The following is a 7,464-nucleotide window of genomic DNA, read 5'->3' as shown; positions in this document are numbered from 1 at the left end:
CTCTTTACTCGGCTCGGTTTGGTACCAGGAACCTTTTCCATTACTATAGTTCCTCCTCAACGTGAGCGGGGTCGTCATAGCAACGCTGCGTTAACCAATGGAGGACATGGAGGTGATGGTGTACTTGCTGCTGTATGTGTCTTTCTGTTTCACACAAAGCAAAGAGAAGAGAAACCGAATCTCTGTAACGCTGTTGTTGGTATTTTAAAAATGCCGGGTTTGATTCTTGTGTGGGACGGCTCATGACTCTTCCAGCGACAACTCTTCTGACCAATCAGAGGCCGGCAGTCTGATGATGTCACATTTTAGTATCGGCTCAGCTCGCTTGGAACCTCAGCAGAGCAGGTACTAAAAAAGCAGCAGGCACCAGGTACTATCCCTGATGGAGACGTAGAGAAACCTAGTCGAGTAGTAGTGGAAAAGCTCCACAATACTACTACTATAAAAAAGTACTATTTGTACGATGGTACTATTTCGACGATCATGTTTCCCCTTTTTAAAGACATGACAAACTAAACTAAACTAATGTTGAAGCCCAGAACACAGGAAGTATTAAAGAGTCATTTATAAATCTGACACTGCACAATAAATAATAATAATAATAATTAAAGCTGCAAGTAGCGATGACCGGCCCTCGCCCCCCCCCATGCATGTCGGTTTACAGATACAATACGGCTTCATGCTAGTCAGCGCTCGGGCCCTAATAATAATAATAATAATAATAATAATAATAATAATAATAATAATAATGATAATAATGATAATAATAATAATACTATACTATAATAATACTGTAACAGAATCAATGTCGTTGCTAATCACTGATATTTCCCAGTCTGAGATAATCCCCCAAAATAATTCACTTTACATTTAGTTTATAAAAAATAATTCATTGTTTGTGGCGTTATATGTAAACAAACTGGCATTTAAAGGGTTACTGCTAATACTAATACTAATACTACTACTACTACTACTACTACTACAAAAAGTACTAATACTACTACTAATACTACTACTACTACTACAACACAGTACTTCTACTTATTCTACTATTATTTTTGTGTCTCTAACAACATTTCAGCTCTAAAGTGATTCTCAGACAGAGACATGTCAGCTCATGTTTGACTCTAACCCAGCTGTTAATTCATCTCACTGTTTTTTTACAGCGCTGACGTTTAATAGAAATATCAAACATCACTTGTCTCATTACTGCCGGAACAGAGACGTCTTTCTGCTGTTGGAGCTCCAGCCAGGCTCCTCCTCCTGTTGCATCACTGACAGTTTCTCAGTGATGCAACACATTTATATCAGCTGATCATCTGTAATCTTCTTTATATGATTTAGTTTTACAACATATTTTCCTCTGATCTTAAATTAAGTTGAAATAATTCATAATTTCTGTTTTTTTAACTAATAAATGAGGTATAGTTTCATTTAAATTAGGCCTTAATTTCCTAAAAATAAGTGTAAAGTTGGATTGAAGTTGGCTAAGCAATGTCTAACACAGAATTGGGTGATCATTTATACTTTATGCTTTTATTAACCATCAAAAAGTCAAAATTGACCCAGGAGGACAAATGCTCCGCAGCAAGACATCATGGAGGTCACGCCCCACTGTATTACATTATCAGGTTTTATTACATTTTTTTGAGTTATGAGTTATTTTTATTAAAGTATCAGGATATTATTACATTACTAAGTTGTACATGGCTAAAATAAAAGGTATAGTTTCATTTAAATGAGGCCATAATTCCCAAAAAATAAGTAAAGTTGGAATTAAAATTGACCCAGACAAATGCTCCGCAGCAAGACATCATGGAGGTCAACGCCCCCTTTATTACATTATCAGGTTTTATTACATTTCAACCCTTTAAATTTAAACCTCACTGACCTTTCTACATAAATGTGAAGATGAGTGTAAACAATAAGGAGCACAGTGTGAACCGAGCAGACAAACACACACAGTCTGTGTTGTGTTTACACACTCAGAGTCAGACGTGGAATTTTCCAGGAGGAATGATAAGTGGACGGTTTGAAGTAGAAACAGCTCGTCTGCAGTTTCTCAGAGTCTCTGATCATTGAGACTCTTCTTCTCATCGCTTCCCACTCGTATTTAACAGGAATAGACAGATTTACAAGCAGAGGAGGGGAAACATCCTGATTTTTAGGGTCCACTTTGGGTCAAACTACATTTCCCATGATGCAATTGGGCAGCGTCTATCATTAAAGCCTCAGAAAGACTTTAAACTTTGTAATTTTTTAAACTAAAATGATGCAAATGTTCTGGTTGAAGCTTCTTAAATATGAAGATTTGATGCTTTTCTTTGTCAAACATGAAAGTAAACTGAATATATTCGAGTTTAGGACAAAATAAAACAAAAGCTGAGGAAGGAAGGAATAAAGGAATGAAGGAAGGGAGGGAGGAAGGAAGGAAGGAAGGAAGGATAATATATTAGAGGATTATGGCAAAAAACCTGCTTTTATTTTTACTATTCATTAACTTTTTTTTTTAGAGCAATTAATTCATAAGTCAAGAAAAGACTTGGCAGATTAACTGAGAGTGAAACTAGTGGTTAGTTGCAGCATGTTGAACTGTTACTTTACTGTTTCTATCTATTTATGTTAAGTTTTAATTCATTTTGGAGTCTTTTAACCATTCAAACAGCAGCAGGTATTAAAGCTGAGGCGTCTCACAGAGAGTCTGAGGAGCTTGGAGGAGCTTGGAGGAGCTTGGTTTGTCTTTAAGCTGAAACGTCTCAGTAATGATTGATGAAGCCGCTCCGATAAACAACTTTATGGCTCCAAAGTCCCATCAGCCACCTGTGACATGGCTCAACGCGTCTCCATGACGATTGATTATCTGATTATCAGACTGCAGACGGTCAACAGAGCCGAAGCACAAAGTTTAAGATGTTTGTGAAATTAGTTTTATTCTATTTTAGCTTCATTTAATTTAACACTTTTTATTTGCTATTATTGTTTTTTTAATGGATAAAGGGTCAGAGATAAATAAATGTTAGCAAGATGATGAATTCATAAATCAGTTAAACTAGATTTAAAAGCAGCATCAGGTTTGTTAAAATGTACATTTAGTATTTTTGTTGGTTTTATATCATTTAAATGACATTTGCACCAGTTGATATGGTGTTAGGTAGGAAGGAAGGAAGGAAGGATGTAAGGAAGGAAGGAAGGATGGATGTAAGATCATGCCAAACTAGTTGATATGGTGTTAGGTAGGTAGGAAGGAAGGAAGGAAGGAAGGAAGGAAGGAAGAAAGGAAGGAAGGAAGGTATTTGGTACAAAGTTTTTATGGTTACACCACTTAGACATTTTTACCATAATCCTCTAATATATTCTCCTTCCTTACAAAGTTTTTGTGGTTACACCATTTGACATTTTTACCATAATCCTCTAATATATTCTCTCTAAATGGATTAAAAGCAGAAATTTGATGCTGGGTCCACAAAATAAAAGAATGTGTGCAAGTTATTCATTCACGTTTATTTCCATATTTTAACCTTTCAATTTAAAACAGTTCCTTATTTCCTGTTTGACTCTGAGCTTCAGTTAACATGCAGGACAGACTTCACATCCCATAATAATAATAATAATACTAATAATAATAATAAGCAGCAGGTTGGGTTAGTTCTCCTGCAGACAGAAGACGAAAAGAGTCACCTCATTACCTTATTTAATCAGAAACATTATTGATGGTTTATTGATCGTGATGGGGCTTTTATCAGGTCTTGTCTGCGGTCGTGTTTCCTCGCTCCACATCTGTCCTTCATTAAGCTAAAAAACGGCCGACTCAGCGTCGTTCGTGACAGAAAACAGCTGTTCGCAGAGATGTAATATTATCTTTGCCCCAGAGAGGAATGCGGCCGAGCTACAGCTGCAGAAACGCCACATTCAGACCTCAGCAGGAAGGTTCCTCTTAAAAAAAAAAATCTGATTTATTATTAATATTTAAGAGTTTAATCATCATGAGGAGAAACTAACGAAGCAAAGCGGATGATTTTAACATTACCACACTGAGCTGCAGCTTCTCATCCACTTTAAAAAGATCTAAACGTGCTTTTAGATGCATCTACTAAGTCAATATTTACGCAATCGCTTATTTTATGTTATATATTTTTAATTAATTGAAATTATTTTGTAGAAATCTGCTTTCACTTTGACGTTAGAGAGGTTATTTTTGTAAATTCTTTCATTACAATAAAAGTCAAATTATATTGATTATGAATAAATAAAAGGAGGAAACTGTTTTAATTACAATATTTAGTTATTATATGAACTACACTACAGTAGATCACGTTAATGAAGTCAGTCTCGACCCTCCGTACAGTCTCGACCCTCCGTACTCTCACATGTTAACGAAGTCAGTCTCGACCCTCCGTACTCTCACATGTTAACGAAGTCAGTCTCGACCCTCCGTACTCTCACATGTTAACGAGGTCAGTCTCGACCCTCCGTACAGTCTTGACCCTCCATACTCATGTTAACGAAGTCAGTCTCGACCCTCCGTACTCTCACATGTTAACGAGGTCAGTCTCGACCCTCCGTACAGTCTTGACCCTCCATACTCATGTTAACGAAGTCAGTCTCGACCCTCCGTACTCTCACATGTTAACAAAGTCAGTCTCGACCCTCCGTACTCATGTTAATGAGGTCAGTCTCAACCCTCCGTACAGTCTCGACCCTCCATACTCTCATATATTAACGAGGTCAGTCTCGACCCTCCGTACTCTCATATATTAACGAGGTCAGTCTCGACCCTCCGTACTCTCACATGTTAACAAGGTCAGTCTCGACCCTCCGTACTCTCACATGTTAAAGAGGTCAGTCTCGACCCTCCATACTCATGTTAACGAGGTCAGTCTCGAACCTCCGTACAGTCTCGACCCTCCATACTCTCACATGTTAACGAGGTCAGTCTCAACCCTCCGTACTCTCACATGTTAACGAGGTCAGTCTCGACCCTCCGTACAGTAAGTCTCGACCCTCCATACAGTCAGTCTCGACCCTCCGTACTCTCACATGTTAACGAGGTCAGTCTCGACCCTCCGTACAGTAAGTCTCGACCCTCCATACAGTCAGTCTTGACCCTCTGTACTCTCACATGTTAATGAAGTCAGTCTCGACCCTCCGTATCTCGTGTCATAAAGACTCTGAGCAGCAACAGATGGAAGTTGATTCGTGTCAAATCAAAAACGATTCTTCCAATAAATATAATAAATATAATAAAATACAAATAAAAACCAGATTGAAAGTAAATTAGATTCATGATTAAAAACATTGAAGAGTTTAAACAGTTAGTTTGATGTCCAGGTGAGTTTTGTCCGTCAGGTGGTTTCAGGGTCATAAAGCCCGTCAGCTCGTTTGTTCTGTTCTTTTCCATCATGACTCTTTTATTACAGCTGATGATCACTGCAGTCAAACTTTAACCAGCAAGGTCAGCGAGAGTGTGTGTGTGCGTGTGTGTGTGTGTGTGTGTGTGTGTGTGTGGTGTGGTCGTCATGGAGATAAACTGTGGATTAAGGGAGGCATCTCAGTGTCTAAAATGTAAACATAGAGAGACAGGCGGCGTCAATAAAAGTTGTTTTATTACTAAACGACTTTTAACATTTATTTATTTTTTATAGATTTTTTTTGTCTCGCTGACTTCCTGTTCGCTGCTACTCCTTCAGATATTTATTATATTGATTATATTTTATTAAACTTTTACAGGTTTTGTGCTCCAGTTTATTTGTACTTTGATGTTTTAATGAGTTTGAGCTTCAGGAGAAATTGAACGTTCAACATTAAAGACAATAATTCACATTTTAATGAGTTTCAGACGATTATTAGTTAATTTAAAGGTTTATATACTTTATACTTATTGATCATACTTATTATTTATTATATTTGACCTTTTATTTTGTTTGTGATCATGTGTTTTATGTGTTAAAAATAAACTACAAATATTTAAATAATGAGAATGTTAACTAACGATATTCCTGTCTAATATAATATAAACTGAGATTAGACAGTTATAGAGCTTTCACATAAAGCGTGATGTCATCAGAGGGGAGGAGCCAGAAACACAGATTTAAAGAGACAGCGACGTCTGAAGCAGCGTTTGTGATGCTACCAGGCGGGGAGTTCCTGTCCTCTGAAATGAGGCCAACCAGGAAGTAACTTAGAGCTGCATTCTATCAAAAGGCCACCAGGGGGCGACCGTCTCTATACAAGTCAATGGAGAATTCACCAACTTCTCACTTGATTTCTAACCTCAGTAAACGTTTTCAAAATGTGTTTATGGTCTCAATCGCTAGTTTAAAGCCTTCTTCAATGCAGTATGATGTTCATTTGGGACATTTTGGCCTCCCTGATTTTATATGTGACGATAAAGCAGGGTATGCATTAGGGCGTGGCTACGTCCTGATTGACAGGTTGATTGACCAACGTCCTCGAGATCCAGCCCTCGTAACCATAGCAACCCCCCCCCCGCTCCGCCCATGGCCCCGCCTCATGCCCATATAAGTAGAATCAGTGTTTTTATTTTTCCCAGCATGCACCGGAAATGTTCAAGATGGCGCTGCCTAGATTAGAAACTATTGGCTTCCGAGCAGCAGTCCACAAACCAATGGGTGACGTCACGGATGTTACGTCCATTTCTTTTATACAGTCTGTGGGTACTGACTCTGTTTTTATAGAAAGTAAAGATGAGAGAACGAAGAGTTATTTCTTTCTTTCTTTCTTTTTTGATCTCTCCTCAGAATCCTTCGCTTCCCTCTGCGTGAGATTATTAACGTGTTCAGTAAAAAAGGGTCAAAGGTCAAAGATTCAGAGCCAGAAGAGTTCAGTCAAAACGTTTCATCATCTCTTTTTTTTCTGTCATTCAGCAGGAAGTTAAAATGTCCGAGTCAGCAAAGTGAAAACGCCCCAAACACAACCCCACCCCCCCCCCCCCCCACCACCACCTCTGCAGCACCCCACCCTCGTCCCAAGGGTGGAGGAGGAGGAGAAGGAGGAAGAGGAGGAAGAGGAGGAGGAGGAAGGTCAGAGCTACTTTACTATCAAAGTTTCCATTTATGGTTTTATTCTTTCATTCATCCTGTTTGCAGAACAAACTGACTGAGTGAAGAGAGGAAGAGGAGGAGGAGGAAGAGGAGGAGGAGGAGGATGAAGATGGAGGGGGGGGGCAGGAAACCTGAGGAAGGGAGGAAAAGAGAAAAAAGAGAGAGTGACAGGTGGATGAAGAGAGAGTGATCCTGTACTTTGATCTGCTTTTTGTTTGTAGTCTTAAAAAACGCTGAGTGATCGGCTGCAGAGAATGAGTCAGTGAACGCATCGCTGCAGAGGACGAGTCAGTGAACGCATCGCTGCAGCGCTGCAGAGGACGAGTCAGTGAACGCATCGCTGCAGAGGACGAGTCAGTGAATGCATCGCTGCAGAGAACAAGTCAGTGAATGCATCACTGCA

The sequence above is a fragment of the Scomber japonicus genome, chromosome 6 (genome assembly GCF_027409825.1).
Source record: "Scomber japonicus isolate fScoJap1 chromosome 6, fScoJap1.pri, whole genome shotgun sequence".
Taxonomy (NCBI): Eukaryota; Metazoa; Chordata; class Actinopteri; order Scombriformes; family Scombridae; genus Scomber; species Scomber japonicus.
This window is presented reverse-complemented; position numbering follows the sequence as displayed.